This window comes from Salvelinus fontinalis, chromosome 26, assembly GCF_029448725.1.
Source record: "Salvelinus fontinalis isolate EN_2023a chromosome 26, ASM2944872v1, whole genome shotgun sequence".
Lineage (NCBI taxonomy): Eukaryota > Metazoa > Chordata > Actinopteri > Salmoniformes > Salmonidae > Salvelinus > Salvelinus fontinalis.
The window spans coordinates 32,452,002-32,472,497 of NC_074690.1; the positions used below are offsets into that span (position 1 = coordinate 32,452,002).

The 20,496-nt window shown below is 43.9% G+C and overlaps 1 pseudogene; it reads right to left on the reverse strand.

The window, feature by feature from the left end:
- Nucleotides 1-2,953: 2,953 nt before the first annotated feature.
- Nucleotides 2,954-20,496, reverse strand: part of LOC129824485 (proproteinase E-like) — a 28,210-nt pseudogene continuing 10,667 nt past the window's right edge.

Genomic DNA, 20,496 nt, shown 5'->3' on the forward strand with positions numbered 1-20,496 from the left:
GGAGCATGGATCGGACCAACACGCAGAGTGGGTAGTGGTCATGATAATTTATTAATTCAAAACTGAACACTAACATGAAACAAAATAACTAAATGAATACAACCGACAACAGTCCAGTGTGGCACGAATACAAACACGGAAACAAACACCCACAAAACGCACGTGAAACCCCGGCTGCCTTAGTATGATTCTCAATCAGGGACAACGATTGACAGCTGCCTCTGATTGAGAATCATACCAGGCCGAACACAAAATCCCAACATAGAAAATCACACATAGACAAACCCACCCAACTCACGCCCTGACCAACTAAAAAAATACAAGACAAAAGAAAACAGGTCAGGAACGTGACAAATTTTCTTCATTTTAAGAAGTTATTTGGCCACTTTGGTTGTGATTACAAACATTATCTACACATATAGGCCTATGGGAGAGGCTACATGAGATGTGTGACTATTTTTTGAAAAAGACGCAAAAAAAGGGAGTTTCCTATGCTGGGCATAATTTACACGTGATAATATATAGTTCACAAGTGATAGGCTATTCTTGATTTAATCTTGTCTTTACATATACTAAATAATGTATGTGTGAAATTTGTTTTTATTTAGAATGGACCATTATCACGCACCTGTCTCGAAACAGGGACAGTGTGAAAAAAGATATGTCATCTATGCACTTAAATAGCGAATTGAGGACGCTTTTCCTGTGGTTGATTTTCATGCCAGCCAGGTAGGCTATATTCCTATTGTTAAGATAAACAATGTGCTTAATATTAGGAAAGTTGAGAAATAAATATAGTAGGCCTAGTCTATAGAAAGCTGATGGGATCCTCCTCTTTTTAGTAAAGGCCATCACTCTGTTTTCTCGCGCAATTGAATAGCCTATAGAAATGTTGGGCAACATGAGCTCATGGGCTCTCGTGAAGTGATTAGATTTTTGATTACGTTTACATTGATGTCAGAGTGATTAGAGGGACAATCGAGTTCTGAGTACAAGGCAGTTAGCAAGTTTGGTAGGCTACTAATGCCTTTCAGCTGCATCAGAGCTTGGAGAAGCCTAATTACCGTGACTAAACAGTCACGTGAAATTTGACTGCCTTCATGACTCATGAACGCCGGTGTGGGTGTAACACAGTCACCGCAACAGCCCCATCCATAACCTCTGGCATCTGTCAAGGTTACTGTGAGGGTTATTAGGCTGAAGCTTAAAAAAAATCTGACTAACCCTAACCCTAACACAAATCAAACACTAATGACTAAGACAAATTTTGAGTTCAGTTTTATTTAAATTGTATTTATTTAACCTTTATTTAACCAGGAAGGGCTCATTGAGATTTAAAATATATTTTTCAAGAGCGTCCTGGCCAAGATAGGCAGCACCAAGTCATTACAAAAATTACAGACAGACAACATGAAAAACTACAAGTAATCTAGTAAAAACCATTGAATTCACAAGAGTATAACAAAATCAAAAACAGCAAATTAAAAACATTGACAGGTCAGGGAATCAGCCTCAAAATCCTTCATCAGTGATTTAAAAACACCAATCGGGACAAGTTCTTCCAGTTTAAAATTATTTTGTAAGGTGTTCCAAGACGATGGCGCAGAGTACATAAAAGCCCTTTTACCAAATTCAGTTCGGACATTTGGAACAGTTTGCAGGATAAAGTCCAGCGAACGAATAGAGTACCCACCACATTTCTGAACAATAAAAATGCCCAAATAAAAAGGTAGTAAACCCAAAATGGCTTTGTAAATAAAAGTATACCAGTGACTGAGCCTACGAGTGACTACAGAAGGCCAGCCAACCCTGGTATACAAAGTGCAGTGGTGCGTAAGGGTTTTGCAGTTTAAAATATATCTCAAAGTGCCATGGTAAAGAGTGTCAATTGATCTCAAACACTGAGCGGGAGCATTCATATATAAAATATCCCCATAGTCTAGTAAAGGCATAAATGTAGCTGATACTAGCCTCCTTCTGGCTTCAAAACAGGCCTTATTCCTAAAATAAAATCCCAATTTCAGCCTCAATTTTTTTTTTTATTGTTGAATATGCAATTTAAAAGAGAGGCCGTCATCAATTAGAATTACAAGATATTTATATGAGGTTACAACCTCAATCTCCTTGCCCTGACAGATAGTAATAGGTGAAAGGTTCAGAGGTCTATTTCTTGCATTAGAAAACACCATTAGTTTAGTTTTGTCATTATTGAGGATAAGCTTCAATTGACACAAGGTATGTTGAACAGTATAAAAAGCAGTTTGCAAGTTCTGGAAAGCTTTTGTAAGAGACGAGGCACAACAGTAAATAACAGTATCATCAGCATAAAAATGAAGTTGTGCATTTTGGAAATTTTTTTGGACAGCATGATCAACTGATACAGCATGATCAACTGTATCAAAAGCCTTAGAGAGATCAATAAAAAGTGAGACAGTGCTGTTTTTTGTCAAGGGCTTCAGTGATATCATTTAAAACCTTCATGGCTGCTGTAATTGTGCTATGCTTCTTCCTGAAGCCCGATTGGTACATTGATAAAATATAGTTAGTAAATAAAAACTATTTTAGCTGTTCACTTACAAGGGTTTCAAGTATTTTCACCAGGGGTGACAGCTTTGAGATTGGCCTAAAATTATTTTAAAAAGTTGGATCCCCCTTTTAAAAGTGGTAGGACAAATGCTGATTTCCAGATCTTTGGAATTTCATTACATTCCAGGGTTAGATTGAACAGATATATACGTGGTTCAGTGATGTTATCACTTTGTTAAATAAATAAATATAATATTGTATTGTATATTGTTACCATTAAAACATTTTTTATTCTCTCACATAACAGTATGAGGATATATTTTGTCCAATATATAGAAAAAGAGGAACAGTAATTACCACATTTTATTATAATGCATTTAATCATCTAGTACTCTAGATCATAATATGTAAGGTATAGGGTTTTTCTTCAGTTTTGAGCCATTGTCTGCAAACAAAAGACAAATGACCTTAAAGTTAAAACCTCTTAGGGATCGGATCCCGTTAGCGGGATCAAAATCGACAACATCTAGTGAAGATTACAAAATTGTAATATTAAACATTTATGAACATACAAGTGTCTTACATCATTTAAAAGCATAACTTCTTGTTAATCCAACCGCGTTGTCAGATTTCAAAAAGGCTTTACGGCAAAAGCATACAATGCAATTATCTGAGGACAGCGCACCCACATCAAAATACTTTTCCAACCAGCACCGGCTTAACAAAAATCACAAATAGCGATAAAATAAATCACTTACCTTTGAAGATCTTCCTCTGTTTGCAATCCCAAGGGTCCCAGCTACCCAACAAATGTTTGTTTTGTTCGATAAAGTCCTTCTTTATATCCAAAAAGTCAGTTTAGTTTGTGCCATTGATTTCAGTAATTCACTCCTTCAACATGCATACAAAGGAATCCAAAAAGCTACCGGTAAACTTCGTCCAACCAAGTCAATCAATGTTTCTAATCAATCCTCAGGTATCCTAATATGTAAATAAACGATAATATTTCAGACGGAAAGAACGGTGTTCAATAGAAAAGGAAAATAACAAAGAGCACACCAAAAGTCTCCCTGTCATGATGAAAACACCTTGGATAAACTACAACTACTTGTTTGTTTTTCAAGAAACAAGCCTGAAACCCTTTCTAAAGACTGTTGACGTCTAGTGGAAGCCATAGGAACTGCAATCTGGGTTCTATTTGTTTGTATATCCCATAGGCTAGCATTGAAAAGGTTTGTGACTTAAAGAAAAAAAATCTGAATGGATTTTCCTCAGGTTTTTGCCTGCCATATCAGTTCTGTTATAATCACAGACATTATTTTAACAGTTTTTAGAAATTTCAGAGTGTTTTCTATCCAATTATATCAATTATATGCATATCCTAACTTCTGGGCCTGAGTAACAGGCAGTTTACTTTGGGCATGTCAGTCATCCGGAAATTCAGGATACTGCCCCCTAGCCTCCTATGCACTGCCACTTGGCTTTTTCTTTACACCAACTCTCTTGCAATCCATGTGCTGTTGCAACAGTTCTGCTGCGCCACAGTTCAGTCAGTTAATCCCTACTAGGTCTCGGGTGCCATTATTTTAACTATGTGATATTACTCAGCAGCTAGACAGCCTCGGCCTGGGGCCTCATAAATTACGTCATAACTCACCTGACTGATCCAGTGGATGAAGGAGGCAACACGGGTGAAGACAGTGGGTTTCTGGGGGATGTTGCAGCCTTTACCATTTGCAAAGCTGGTGACACACTAGACATACCACCTACCATCTGCCCTGACAGTTCAGTGGCCCACCTGAATCACCCTGGAGAGACACAAGAAGACCAGGGTGGAGGAGATGGGGAAAAAAGCAACTAGACACATTGCAAATAATAAAAAAATGTCTGACGGTAGTACATACACAAAACACGACAAACATGCACTGTACACACCTGCGTTCACTCACTCACGCACACACCCACACAGACATGCACTCATCCACACACACACATACTGTACATTCATACTACAGCACACATCACAACTGCTGCTACCAGAATAGTATTATTATTGCTAAAAACTGTACAATTTGAACACTTGCCCCCATTCTCCTCTTCCCCAAAACACATGTAAATATTGGATTATAAATTGGACCTTCCTGCTTAATAAATGCTTATTCTGCTGAGCCATTTACTTTATGTTCATATTCTTATATTTTATTATGTTTTATTGTTGTTGCCTTGTCGAGAAGGGACATGCAAATAAGCATTTCGTTGGACGGTGTATACCATGTGTATCCTGTGCATACGACAAATAAAACTTTCAACTAGAATGCATTCATCCAGTTTGGTGACCTCTACTCACATGACACATGATCATGGTGGTCTTTGCAGAGCTGCCCCACCAGTCACTATGGCTACAGACGCTGTGCTCCACCAGAGGAAGCAGGTCCTGCTGCAGGTGGTTGGCTGCTGCACCACCAGCTGAGAGAGGGAGAGTGAGAGAGAGAGAACGAAGAAGTAAAACAAACAACACTGTATAATCATGTAGCCCTATATGTTTGCCATCATAATGTGTTATGATACATTTTGGCATTAGATGCCTACATAATGCCTAATAAAGTGAGACAGCAGTAAAAGTAAACAAACAGTATTTGACATGGGCTGCATTGAGTGTCTTACAGTAGATGCGCCCCCAGCCGGTGACATAGCAGGGCTGGTTGTGGGTAAGGATGGCACCGCTCTCTGGAAGGCAGGCCAGCTGGACCTTGTCATTGATCACAGCACTCCTCACCAGCTTCAGGAGGGCAATGTCGTTCCTGAAAGTAATAGGAGAAAGCAAACACCAAAGGAAAAGGACAACACTGTCAGGGCAAGAGGATCTTATGACTTTGACAATATGAGTTCTGTCTGTTTTGTTACAGCCCATGTTTAAACAGCAAAGGTAGATGATAACAGTATCATGTTCTGTTCTGTCGCTGGCTCAGTGCGTTTCAACATCGTCTGCCATTATTTATTCAGCTGTTTGTCTCTGAAAGTGACTCCTTATTAGAACCTGTTGTGTACTATATTTCTGGGCAGATCATGAAGGAGCATGAAGGCCTTACCCACATGAGACACAGTAATCGTTCCAGTCAGGATGGAGGATCATCTTGTCCACCATGATGGACTCCTCATAACCCTCTGTATTCATGTCATGCTCTGCCACGACCACTCTGTGTGTGTGGAACCTGGATCAGATCAAAGGGAAGAACACAGGTGAAAAATATGCAGAAACACTGGTGAAGTAACCTGGTTGGCCCAGATCTGTTTGTGCTGTATAGCCAACCCAACAGGCCTGGGGCGACTAGGCTACAGGTGAAGAGAATGTTTATTTTACTCCGCTGACGAGTGCAGCATTTGGTCTTACAGTGCCACATGCTGGTAGGGCAGACAGAGTATCAGTGTTTGTTATGCCCTAGTTTGGTGATAGCTAAGGAGTGTGTAAGAGAAAGCTTCTCAGGGAACATTATGGGAACAGTTTTTGGCAGGGTTTCATAGAGCAGCAGGAGAGCCTATATATAAAGGTGTTCAATGTTTCTGTCATACCCCAGCCCTATTTATTTATTGGATGCCTATTATGATACTAGCTATATTTGATAGACTCATACAGCCATTTGCATGGCATATTGGACTCGCGTAATGCAGTGTGCAGCCGTCATGACCCAGTTATCAGCGATGAGTGTACCTCCGCAGGTGGGGAAGAACGACTCCAGAGAAACCTAAGAATAAATGGCAAACCCATACATGGGTCTAAACAGTAACATAATTGTGTGTGTGTGCATGTGTGTGTGAGTCTATATTAATAAACCAGGAATGAAAAGTATGCATTATGAGCTTTCATCGGATAAGTTACAAATCGAAAAACAGGCAGGTCCCTAATCAGCAATTCAGCTCATATAAAGGGACTTGTAGGTCAAGATATGTGGTATAATTAGTTCAGGACTGGGGATATTTGTGAGATTATGCTAAAATACTGTATATGTGTCTACGTATGTCTCCAAAAGCGTATGTTACAACAATTTGTCTATTTACAGTATGATACTTTTTTTTGTGTAATAACTCATTAACAACGCAATTAATGTAAGTTTATCATTACGCTGTACGCTTATTCATACTGTAATTCCCAGTCTTACCTGCCATGGCCAGCTGTAGGGTCGAGCTTCTTCCCCGTTCACAACCCTGCTGGTGCGGGGGAGGCAAGTGGGTATGCCACAACCTGAGACTAATGAATACATACAGAGATAATGACTGGCAGTGTAAGTGATCGCTCAAAAACAGCATCACAAAATAGCGTCCGCTCAGGTTCATTACAAGTAATGAGAAAATCCACATATGCCCTATCTTATGAGCTACAATCCATGTTTTGCAAACCACATAGGATTCTATCATTTCAGTGACCCTTTTTTTCTCTCACTTTTCTGTCATAGCTTTGAGAATAAACAATTGAAAAATATCATTCTAATGCACACTCACCTGCAGTGACTGCTAGCACCAAAACAAATGCCAGTGTAACGGCAGTCCTCCTCCTCTTCATCCGAAGAGGAGGAGTATTGAGGGAACCAAGGCGCAGCGTAGTGAAATGACATACTTTATTAACGAAAACACGAACTTGACTAAACTAACAAAAACAACAAACGGTGTAGACAGACCTAGACGACGAACTTACATAAAACAAGAAGAACGCACGAATAGGAAACATAGACTACACAAACCGAACAAACCGTAAACAGTCCCGCGTGGTGTACAGACACAGACACGGAAGACAATCACCCACAACGAACACTGTGACAACGCCTACCTAAATATGACTCCTAATTAGAGGAACGCCAAACACCTGCCTCTAATTAAGAGCCATACCAGGCAACCCAAAACCAACACAGAAACAGAAAACATAGAATGCCCACCCAACCTCACGTCCTGACCAACTAACACACATAACAAACTAACAGAAATAGGTCAGGAACGTGACAGCCAGTTCCAATAATTTCTCAATTCTCCTTTCACCCCAAGCCAAGGTCTATTGTATGAGCTCATAGACCATTATATACCCAGGACAACCTCTTAATCACTAGGCCTGCCTGGGATCAGACTACCCACTCTCGAACTGCTGATCAGTTTTTTACAGGTGGCATTGAAAAACGATTGAACCAATTTTCTTCAGCCTCCAGAGGTTGAATACGTGCTGCTAACTGGTATCTCTGTTATTTGGGGGCGCTGCTCTATTGCATCCTGCAGTGTGTATGACGTTTGGTGTGGCGTTCTTTTATGTTTTTAATTTGTACACTTCGTTTACAAACAATCTGCCAACCATGGATTCACAGTGGTGGGGTGTTGGACTGATTTTGTTGATCGTGTACATACCCGCTATAAACGGACAAAATTTTGAAAACGCTCCTGGCAGCGGATTCCAAATACAGCAGGGAGTTCTTACTACAATGCAACTCAAACACAAACGCGATGGATATCCCAATGGCCCATCTAATCCCTGATTGTCTGCGAGTGGATTACAAACCCAAATGCAAATGTTGGAAACGCGGGGGAATCAGACAAAGACTTAAAAAAATGAAAGAACAAACTTCCCTTACCCACCACCTTGATGATTAATTAATGTCAGGTCACTGAGGGGGAATGAGGATGAGCTGTCAGCAAATCTGCGCTTCCAACACGAATATCGGGAGGCCTGTTTGCTTGGCTGGATGACAGTCCTGGACAGAGAAGTGGAGCCGGCCGGCACTCTGATCCTGTAGCTCCAAGGCATAGCGATTGGTCTCTACTATGTCTCCCACCAGCTCCTCTGTCAGAAACAACTTGAAGCACTCTGCCTCAGTTGGAAATCAAAGCAATCAGCAGGGCCAGGAGTGAAATGACTGGTGGCCTTCCAGCTACCACAGAACTCCTGTACTTCATCCACTGTCAGTCTGCCACCATCACCACCAGCATCTTCTAATGGAACTGGGACTCATCAAAGCAATCAGCAGGGCCAGGAGGGGTGAAATGACTGGTGGCCTTCCAGCTACCACAGAACTCCTGTACTTCATCCACTGTTGGTATGCCTCCATCACCACCAGCATCTTCAAAGGTACCTGGGACTTCGTCAGTGGACAAGGGAAATTCAGATTCAGGGTTCTCAATGACTACAAGTTTGGGGGGCAGCTCCTCACTCAGTCAGAATCTGATTCCTGACTTTCATACTCTGACTCATTGTCAGAATTTGAAAAAAATCTCCAGAATTTCCACATTTGTTAATTGCTAATGCTTCAGCTTAGCTCACTAGCTACATACAAAAACAACAACACTGAATGGTTTACAGTGAGAGGGTACGTGGTTGACTGCCGGCAGGCGCCACTTGTATCAATAAATCACTATCAGAAAATGTTTTGTGTGGCAATTATTTGTGTATTTACGGTTTTATTCACATGTTTTCAAATCTAGGTGACAAATCATGCATTCCGATTCTTGCACAGATTGTAATGGGCACATATTATGTGTGTAAAATACTTTTTTGAAGGTTGTACGGATTATGATGAGCTAAGCTAATTCCAGCTGTGTAGCCATGTTTGTTGACATTCAATGCATTCTGGGTTCACGTAATCGTCTGTTTGACCAAAGATGTTATAACAAAATGAGGTGAGTAAGAGTTCACAGATTTTTTGAGGACTTCCGGAAATGAATGGTGGGATGTGAACGACGGTAGATGACACACCCCTTCAACATGCATACTATAAACAGACCAAACTTATTATTGTATTCGATTTCTGGGAGGAAAAAATGCATGGGTGCGTGCGGAAACTAATCGTCGGATTACTTTCAATTTCTAAAAAGTGCTTTACCTAATTATTTCGATCAATGGTGAGCTCACCCGTGATGTGATTAATTATACATAGTAATTGCTATTAGCTAATTCATATTATGTCAGCCGAGAGTTAGAAAATATGACTGCGTGTGTTGGGTCAATCTTTCCTCAGTTAGCGCTAGGACAAATGTAGCCTACATTTTTCCGGTTAGGATGATTGTGTTATGCTATATATACTTCTGTGAATATCTGAACATTGAATCCAAAAATAAACTGCTCACATTCTGGACATAACTTTGTAAGGACTGTGTTTGTGTAAATAGTTTCTGAAAAAAGTCAGGAGGAGCCGCTAGAGCCGTCCGTCAGTCAGGAGCCGCCAGAGCCGCCAGCCAGTCAGGAGCCGCCAGAGCCGCCAGCCAGTCAGGAGCCGCCAGAGCCGCCAGCCAGTCAGGAGCCGCACAGAGCCGCCAGCCAGTCAGGAGCCGCCAGAGCCGCCAGCCAGTCAGGAGCCGCCAGAGCCGCCAGCCAGTCAGGAGCCGCCAGCCAGTCAGGAGCTGCCAGAGCCGCCAGCCAGTCAGGAGCTGCCAGAGCCGCCCTCCAGTCATGAGCCGCCCTCCAGTCATGAGCCGCCCTCCAGTCATGAGCTGCCCTCCAGTCATGAGCTGCCTTCCAGTCATGAGCTGCCTTCCAGTTATGAGCTGCCCTGCAGTCATGAGCCGCCAGAGCCGCCAGCCAGTCAGGAGCCGCCAGCCAGTCAGGAGCTGCCAGAGCCGCCAGCCAGTCAGGAGCTGCCAGAGCCGCCCTCCAGTCATGAGCCGCCCTCCAGTCATGAGCCGCCCTCCAGTCATGAGCCGCCCTCCAGTCATGAGCCGCCCTCCAGTCATGAGCTGCCTTCCAGTCATGAGCTGCCTTCCAGTCATGAGCTGCCTTCCAGTTATGAGCTGCCCTGCAGTCATGAGCTGCCCTGCAGTCATGAGCTGCCCACCAGTCATGAGCTGCCCGCCAGTCATGAGCTGCCCTCCAGTCATGAGCTGCCCCTCAGCCCGGAGCTGCCAGTAGTCCGGAGCTGCCCTTTAGTCCAGAGCTGCCTCTCTGTCCGGAGCTGCCCTTCAGTCCGGAGTTTCCCCTCTGTCCGGAGCTACCCTTCAGTCTGGAGTTGCCCCTCTGTCCTGAGCTACCTCTCTGTCCTGAGCTACCTCTCTGTCCTGAGCTGTCTCCTATATCTAGGGGGGACCTTTGTGAAGATTCCTAGGTCAAGGTCGGGGGCGAGGGTTGCCACTCAAAGGACGCTAAGGAGGGGGACAAAGACAATGGTGGAGTGGTGTCCTCGTCCTGCGCCGGAGCCTCCACCGCGGACAGATGCCCACCCAGACCCTCCCCGTGAGTTTTAGGGGTACGTTCGGAGTCCGCACCTCAGGAGGGGGGTACTGTCACGTCCTGACCATAGTTCTTATGTGTTTTGCTTGTTTAATGTTGGTCAGGACGTGAGCTGGGTGGGCATTCTATGTTGTGTGTCTAGTTTGTCTGTTTCTGTGTTCGGCCTAATATGGTTCTCAATCAGAGGCAGCTGTCAATCGTTGTCCCTGATTGAGAATCATATAAAGGTGGCTTGTTTTGTGTTGGGGATTGTGGGTGGTTGTTTCCTGTGTCTGTGTTTGTGCCACACGGGACTGTTTCGGTTAGTACGTTTGTTGTTTGTATTTTGTCTAGTTTTCATGTTCATTAAATCATGGAAACTTACCACGCTGCACATTGGTCCTCCGATCCTTCTCGCCTCTCCTCGTCTGAGGAGGAGGACGACTTAGACTGCCGTTACAACAATACCAAACAGCCGTGAAGCTAAAGGCTATAGTGCCAACAAACAAAGATAACTTCCCACAAAGACAGGTGGGAAAAAGGGCTACCTAAGTATGGTTCTCAATCAGAGACAACGGTAGACAGCTGTCCCTGATTGAGAACCCTACCCGGCCAAAACATAGAAATACAAATAATAGAACGAAAGAACATAGAATACCCACCCCAAATCACACCCTGACCAAACCAAATAGAGACATAAAAAGGATCTCTAAGGTCAGGGCGTGACAGATAGATACTGGTGGACAAGTAGGCATATAAGCAAAGAATGGAGAGGACCCTCTCCTCAGGAAACGCAAGGGTGGCCTGGCAAGGGATTAAATCCATGGCTAGTGCCTCCCACATAGGCAGGGGAAAACCAGTGCTGACCTTGGGAGACATGAGTGCCAGAACATGGCTAATGAACTGAATGTTTTCTTCTCAAGATTTGAATCAGACAACTTTGTGTCGGAGATAAAACAACTGGAAGCATCATTACAAATGTTTGAGAGAGTTAAACAGTCTGATGTTTAAAAGTTGTTCAGGAGATGTAACACATACAAAAACCCAGGCCCAGACAAAATAAGTGGGCATGTGTTAATGCACTCTGCTGAACAATTGGCTGGTGTTTTTACAGACATTTTCCAATCCTCACCCGACCAGCAACACGTGCCAGTATTGTGGAAAAACTCAATAATTTACCAATTCCTAAAGCATCTAATCCCTCTGTGCTGAATGACTACCGCCCTGTCGCTTTGACATCCTTAGTAATGAAATGCCTTGAGAAACTTGTGAAAAGTCATATTCTCAGTCACCCAGAAGCTTCTCGACCCATTTCAGTTTGCCTATCAGCCTAGCAGAGGAGTTGATGATGCCATTCTTACCCTAATTAACATGGTCTATAGACATCTAGAAGGTGCCAAATCCCATGTTAGGGTTCTGTTTGTTGACTTTTATTCTGCCTTCAACACAATCCAGTCCTACATTCTGGCACAGAGACTCATTCGGGACTTCTCCTTAGATGGGGGGTCTAAATAGGTCCCCACGTGTCAGACATACGCAATACCAACAGGCTCTCCTCAGGGATGTGCTTTGTCTCCACTCCTGTACATCTTGTACACTAATAGTTGTACTAGTTCCCATCCTGACAGACACCTCGTTAAGTTTGCTGATGACACTGCCTTGTTCAGCCTGTTGCATGATGACAAAGAACATCATGGCCCGGTCCTAGATTACTTTGTAGAGTTGTGTGAGAAATCACACTTGGTCCTCAATACCAACAAGACCAAAGAAATAGACTTCAGGAAGCGTACAACACCTACCTCTGCAACATCTATCAGAGGTCAGATTATAGAGATTGTAGCGGAATACAAATATCTGGGTGTCCCCTTGGACAAGTTTCAGTGGAGTAAATGTACAGACCTGTTCAACGAAAAGAGTCAACAGAGACTGTACTTTCTCAAAAAGCTGGGATCTTTTTATGTTGACTGTACTATACTGACTCTGTTTTACAAATCTTTAATTGAGAGTATTTTAACTTTTTGTATTGTTTGTTGGTTTGGCAATACCACTGTCAGCCAGAAACATATGCTGAGAAGGACTATCACCACAGCAAACAAGGTACTTGGAGTCAAACAGACAGGCCTGGATGAGATCTTTAAGGTCAGGGCCCTCCGCAAGGCCAAAACATTTTAGACACAAGCCATCCCCTGTAACAGGACTTTGAGCTACTCCCCTCTGGGCGCAGGTATAGGGCAACCCTCAGCAGGAAAAACAGAACTAGACAAAAATTTGTGCCAGGAGTGATATCCCTCCTACATAGCTCGTACTAATGTTCTTATCGACTCAGTAAGGCCAGCAGGCTAGTCTAAAAAAAAAAAATGTTTTATTGGTATGTAACTGTTATGAAAGTTGTATTGTCAATTTCGTTTTGTATTTAAACGTCACTTTAAACGTGTACATGACACTGCAAAAGAAAATCCAAACGGGGACAATAAAGTCAGTAAGTAAGTTGTGCCTTCTTCACCACACAGTCTGTGTGAAGTGACCATTTCAGGTCATCAGTGATGTGCATGCCAAGGAACTTGAAGCTTTTGACCCTCTCCACTGCGACCCCATCAATGTGGATGGGGGCATGCTCTCTCTGCTGTCTCCTGTAGCCCATAATCAGCTCCTTTATTTTGCTTACGTTGAGGGAGAGGTTATTTTCCTGGCATGACTACCCCAGTGCTCTCACCTCCTCCCTGTAGGCTGTCTTGTCGTTGTTGGTAATCACTGTTGTGTCGTCAGCAAACTTGATGATTGAGTTGGAGACGGGTGAACATAGAGTTCAGGAGAGGGCTGAAAGAGCACCCCTGTAGGACCCCGTGTTGAGGATCAGCATGGCGGAGTTGTTGTCGCCTACCGTCACCACCTGAGGATGGCCCGTCAGGAAGTCTAGGTGTTATGTTGTACAGGGAGGGGTTCAGACCCAGGGCCCATGGCCCTGAGCTTTGTGTTCAGCTTAGAGGGCACTATGGTGTTGAAGACTGAGCTGTAGTCGATGAACAGCATTCTCACATAGGTATTCCTTTTGTCCATGTGGGATAGGGCAGTGTGTAGTGCAATGACGATTGTGTTGTCTGTGGATCTGTTGGTGCGGTATGCAAATTGTAGTGGGTCTAGGGTGTCAGGTAAGGTGGAGGTGATATGGTCTATAAAGAGCGACTGCCCCTAAAAAAAGATATAATCCCAATGTGTTTAAAGGATCACTGCCGGTTGAGATTGGAAAGCCCTGGACTACAGCCAACTATGGTTTGCATACCCTGCCGAAGGACCAGGTGGTTGTAGTTCGTTGGTCTCCAATGGTGGTGAGTTTACTGGTAGCTAGACTATGTTAGACTGGTTATGTATCCGGTTATGTAAATTGTAAATGTATCCGGTTATGTAAATTTTGATAATCATTATCACTATCATCGCTACTATAGCTGACGTTAGCTAGCTACCTAACTAGTTAGCTAACTACCTAATTAGCTGTCTAACATTAGCCTAACTCAATACAACTCCGTTACAACACATTTCAAAAGAAGTCAACTAATTAGTAGGAAAACCTTTTGTCTTGATTGTGATGTCACCAGATGTAGATGCAGTAATGTTATAACTTTAGCCAGCTAAGATTGAGGGAACCACCACACATTAACATTGCTAGCTATATTTCAAACTTCGCTAGTAACAGTAATGGCAACATTGCCATCTCTCTAAAGTAAATTTGACAACATAATATGTTAAAATTGTTGCTGACACCCTAATGCCTCCAATTTTGTTGTCAGCATTCCGTGAGGATCGACGCTGGAGACAGGAAGCAGGTACAGGGAGAATATTTAATGAGCAAAGGACATGAAACAGGACAGGAACAGCGTCTGGACAGGGGGAAAAATAACGACATCAATGCAGACACAGTGAACAAACGGGGGAGCAGACGGTTATCAACAAAGGGAAGGAGTCCAGGTGAGTCCAATGAGCACTGCTAGGCGTAATAATGGTGACAGGTGTGTGTAATGAAGGGTAACCTGGCGCCCTCGGATGTCAGAGAGGGAGAGCGGGAGCAGGCATGACACTATAAGTAGGAGGTGAAATCTAGTTACTCGTTTAAACTGAGTGGGGATACAGAATGTAATTTATATATCAACATGGGTTCTCTTTGGAGTAATTTGTTGTCGTAATCACCTCTGTGTGGTGGATGAACTTTTTAGATCCCAACGAAACGCAATTCATTATTAATAGAATGATTTTGTTCTATAAAGTGTCTCGCAACTGGCAAGGTGATATCTAGACGTATGATAGTGGATTTATGTTCTCCAAGGCGAACTTTCAAGGTGCGCAATGTTTTTCCAATATAAATCTTATTGCAAGAACACTGTAACACATAAATAACTCCTTTACTAGTGCAAGTTATACATTACTTTATCTCATAGGTCCTAGAAGTCTGATGGCATACTAAATTAGAACATTTCCTTATGGTGCTACATGAGGTACATGATCTACAGGGGAAGCATCCTTTTACGAATTACTCGTTCTCTGTCTGACCACATGTGATTTAACCAATATGTTTGACAGATTTCTTTTGTTTGTAGGTGAAAAGGTGGATTCTGGAAAGCAGGATCTAAACTTCCGTCGCCGACCGAGATGGCCGCCTCGCTTCGCGTTCCTAGGAAACTATGCAGTATTTTGTTGTTTTATGTGTTATTCCTTACATTGGTACCCCAGGTAATCTTAGGTTTCATTACATACAGTCGGGAGGAACTACTGAATATAAGAGCAACGTCAACTCACCATCGTTACAACCAGGAATATGACTTTCCCGAAGCGGATCCTGTGTTTTGCCTTCCACACAATACAATGGATCTGATCCCAGCCGGTGACCCTAAACAACGACGCCGTAAAAGGGGCAAACGAGGCGGTCTCCTGGTCAGGCTTCGGAGACGGGCACATCGCGCTCCACTCCCTAGCATACTACTCGCCAATGTCCAGTCTCTTGACAATAAGGTTGATGAAATCCGAGCACGGGTAACATTCCAGAGAGACATCAGGGATTGTAACGTTCTTTGCTTCACGGAAACATGGCTCACTCGAGAGACGCTAACGGAGTCGGTGCAGCCAGCTGGTTTCTTCACGCATTGCACCGACAGAAACAAACATCTTTCTGGTAAGAAGAGGGGCGGGGGTGTATGCCTTATGATCAACGAGACATGGTGTGATCATAACAACATACAGGAACTCAAGTCATTCTGTTCACCAGATTTAGAATTCCTCACAATCAAATGTCGACCGCAATAAATACAAAGGGAATTCTCTTCGATTATAATCACAGCCGTATATATTCCCCCCCAAGCAGACACATCGATGGCCCTGAACGAACTTTATCTGACTCTTTGTAAACTGGAAACCACACACCCTGAGGCTGCATTCATCGTAGCTGGGGATTTTAACAAGGCTAATCTGAAAACAAAACTCCCTAAATTCTATCAGCATATCGATTGTGCTACTAGGGCTGGTAAAATCTTGGATCATTGTTATACTAACTTCCGCGACGCATATAAGGCCCTCCCCCGCCCTCCTTTCGGAAAAGCTGACCACGACTCCATTTTGTTGCTTCCAGCCTTCAAACAGAAACTAAAACAGCAAGCTCCCGCGCTCAGGTCTGTTCAACGCTGGTCAGACCAATCTGATTCCACGCTTCAAGACTGCTTCGATCACGTGGATTGGGATATATTCCGCATTGCGTTCAACAACAACATTGACGAATATGCTGATTCGGTGAGCGAGTTCATTAGAAAATGCATTGACGATGTCGTACCCACAGCAACGATTAAAACATTCCCAAACCAGAAACCGTGGATTGATGGCAGCATTCGCGTGAAACTGAAAGCGCGAACCACTGCTTTTAACCAGGGCAAGGTGACCGGAAACATGACCGAATACAAACAGTGTAGCTATTCCCTCCGCAAGGCAATCAAACAAGCTAAGTCCCAGTATAGAGACAAAGTAGAGTCGCAATTCAACAGCTCAGACACAAGAGGTATGTGGCAGGGTCTACAGTCAATCACAGATTACAAAAGGAAAACCAGCCCCGTCGCGGACCAGGACGTCTTGCTCCCAGACAGACTAAATAATTTTTTTGCTCGCTTTGAGGACAATACAGTGCCACTGACACGGCCCGCTACCAAAGCCTGTGGGCCCTCCTTCTCCGTGGTCAAAGTGAGTAAAACATTTAAACGTATTAACCCTCGCAAGGCTGCCGGCCCAGACGACCTCCCTAGCCGCGTTCTCAGAGCATGCGCAAACCAGCTGGCTGGTGTGTTTACGGACATATTCAAACAATCCCTATCCTAGTCTGTTGTCCCCACATGCTTCAAGATGGCCACCATTGTTCCTGTTCCCAAGAAAGCTAAGGTAACTGAAACTGTAAACGACTACCGCCCCGCAGCACTCACTTCTGTCATCATGAAGTGCTTTGAGAGCCAATTCAAGGACCATATCACCTCCACCCTACCTGATACTCTAGACCCACTCCAATTTGTTTACGGCCCCAATAGGTCCATTGACGATGCAATCGCATTCACACTGCACACTGCCCTATCCCATCTGGACAAGAGGAATACCTATGTAAGAATGCTGTTCATTGACTACAGATCAGCATTTAACACCATTGTACCCTCCAAACTCGTCATTAAGCTCGAGACCCTGGGTCTCAAACCCGCCCGGTGCAACTGGGTCCTGGACAATCTGACGGGCCGCCCCCAGGTGTTGAAGGTAGAAAACAACATCTCCACCCCGCTGATCCTCAACACTGGGGCCCCACAAGGGTGCGTTCTCAGCCATCTCCTGTACTCCCTGTTCACCCATGACTGCGTGGCCATGCACGCTTCAAACTCAATCATCAAGTTTGCAGACGACACTACAGTGGTAGTCCTGATTACCAACAACGACGAGACAGCGTACAGGGAGGAGGTGAGGGCCCTCGGAGTGTGGTGTCAGGAGAATAACCTCTCACTCAACGTCAACAAAACAAATGAGATGATCGCGGACTTCAGGAAACATCCAGAAAGCGAAGTCAGTACAGGTGCATCAAAGCTGGGATCGAGAGACTGAAAATCAGCTTCTATCTCAAGGCCATCAGACTGTTAAACAGCCATCACTAACATAGAGAGGCTGCTGCCAACATACAGACTCAAATCTCTGTCCACTTAAATAAATGGACTTAATAAAGGTATCACTAGTCACTTTAAATATCACCACTACAATAATGTTTACATAGAGGTATCACTAGTTACTTTAAATAACGCACTTTAAAAGAATGTTAACATATCCTACATTACACATATAAACTGCTCAAAAAAATAAAGGGAACACTTAAACAACACATTGTAACTCCAAGTCAATCACACTTCTGTGAAATCAAACTGTCCACTTAGGAAGCAAGACTGATTGACAATAAATTTCACATGCTGTTGTGCAAATGGAATAGACAAAAGGTGGAAATTATAGGCAATTAGCAAGACACCCCCAAAAAAGGAGTGATTCTGCAGGTGGTGACCACAGACCACTTCTCATTTCCTATGCTTCCTGGCTGATGTTTTGGTCACTTTTGAATGCTGGCGGTGCTCTCACTCTAGTGGTAGCATGAGACGGAGTCTACAACCCACACAAGTGGCTCAGGTAGTGCAGTTCATCCAGGATGGCACATCAATGCGAGCTGTGGCAAAAAGGTTTGCTGTGTCTGTCAGCGTAGTGTCCTGAGTATGGAGGCGCTACCAGGAGACAGGCCAGTACATCAGGAGACGTGGAGGAGAACGTAGGAGGGCAACAACCCAGCAGCAGGACCGCTACCTCCGCCTTTGTGCAAGGAGGTGCACTGCCAGAGCCCTGCAAAATGACCTCCAGCAGGCCACAAATGTGCACCAACTAGCCCCCCGACACAAACTACTGCAGCATAAATACTGGAGGCTGAGACAGGAGCGGTCAGGAGACACTGTGGCCCCATCCGAAGAAACCCCCGGACAGGGGCAAACAGGAAGGATATAACCCCACCCAGTTTGCCAAAGCACAGCCCCCGCACCACTAGAGGGATATCTTCAACCACCAACTTACAATCCTGAGACAAGGCCGAGTATAGCCAACAAAGATCTCCACCACAGCACAAACCAAGGGGGGGCGCCAACCCAGACAGGAAGATCACATCAGTAACTCAACCCACTCAAGTGATGCACCCCTCCTAGGGACGGCATGAAAGAGCACCAGTAAGCCAGTGACTCAGCCCCTGTAATAGGGTTAGAGGCAGAGAATCCCAGTGGAGAGAGGGGAACCGGCCAGGCAGAGACAGCAAGGGCGGTTCGTTGCTCCAGAGCCTTTCCGTTCACCTTCACACTCCTGGGCCAGTCTACACTCAATCATTTGACCTACTGAAGAGATAAGTCTTCAGTAAAGACTTAAAGGTTGAGACCGAGTCTGCGTCTCTCACATGGGTAGGCAGACTGTTCCATAAAAATGGAGATCTATAGGAGAAAGCCCTGCCTCCCGCTGTTTGCTTAGAAATTCTAGGGACAATTAGGAGGCCTGCGTCTTGTGACCGTAGCGTACGTATTGGTATGTACGGCAGGACCAACTCGGAAAGATAGGTAGGAGCAAGCCCATGTAACGCTTTATAGGTTAACAGAAAAACCTTGAAATCAGCCCTTGCCTTAACAGGAAGCCAGTGTAGGGAAGCTAGCACTGGAGTAATATGATCAAATTTCTTGGTTCTAGTCAGGATTCTAGCAGCCGTATTTAGCACTAACTGAAGTTTATTTAGTGCTTTATCCGGGTAGCCGGAAAGTAGAGCATTGCAGTAGTCTAACCTAGAAGTAACAAATGCATGGATTAATTTTTCTGCATCATTTTTGGACAGAAAATTTCTGATTTTTGCAATGTTACGTAGATGGAAAAAAGCTGTCCTTGAAACAGTCTTGATATGTTCGTCAAAAGAGAGATCAGGGTCAAGAGTAACGCCGAGGTCCTTCACAGTTTTTTTTGAGACGACTTTACAACCATCAAGATGAATTATCAGATTTAACAGAAGATCTCTTTGTTTCTTGGGACCTAGAACAAGAATCTCTGTTTTGTCCGAGTTTAAAAGTAGAAAGTTTTCAGCCATCCACTTCCTTATGTCTGAAACACAGGCTTCTAGCGAGGGCAATTTTGGAGCTTCACCATGTTTCATTGAAATGTACAGCTGTGTGTCATCCGCATAGCAGTGAAAGTCAACATTATGTTTTCGAATAACATCCCCAAGAGGTAAAATATATAGTGAAAACAATAGTGGTCCTAAAACGGAACCTTGAGGAACACCGAAATCTACAGTTGATTTGTCAGAGGACAAACCATTCACAGAGACAAACTGATATCTTTCCGACAGGTAAGATCTAAACCAGGCCAGAACTGGTCCGTGTAGACCAATTTGGGTTTCCAGTCTCTCCAAAAGAATGTGGTGATCGATGGTGTCAAAGGCAGCACTAAGGTCTAGTAGCACGAGGACAGATGCAGAGCCTCGGTCTGACGCCATTAAAAGGTAATTTACCACCTTCACAAGTGCAGTCTCAGTGCTATGATGGGGTCTAAAACCAGACTGAAGCATTTCGTATACATTGTTTGTCTTCAAAAAGGCAGTGAGTTGCTGCGCAACAGCTTTTTCAAAAAATGTTGAGAGGAATGGAAGATTCGATATAGGCCGATAGTTTTTTTATATTTTCCAGGTCAAGGTTTGGCTTTTTCAAGAGAGGCTTTATCACTGCCACTTTTACTGA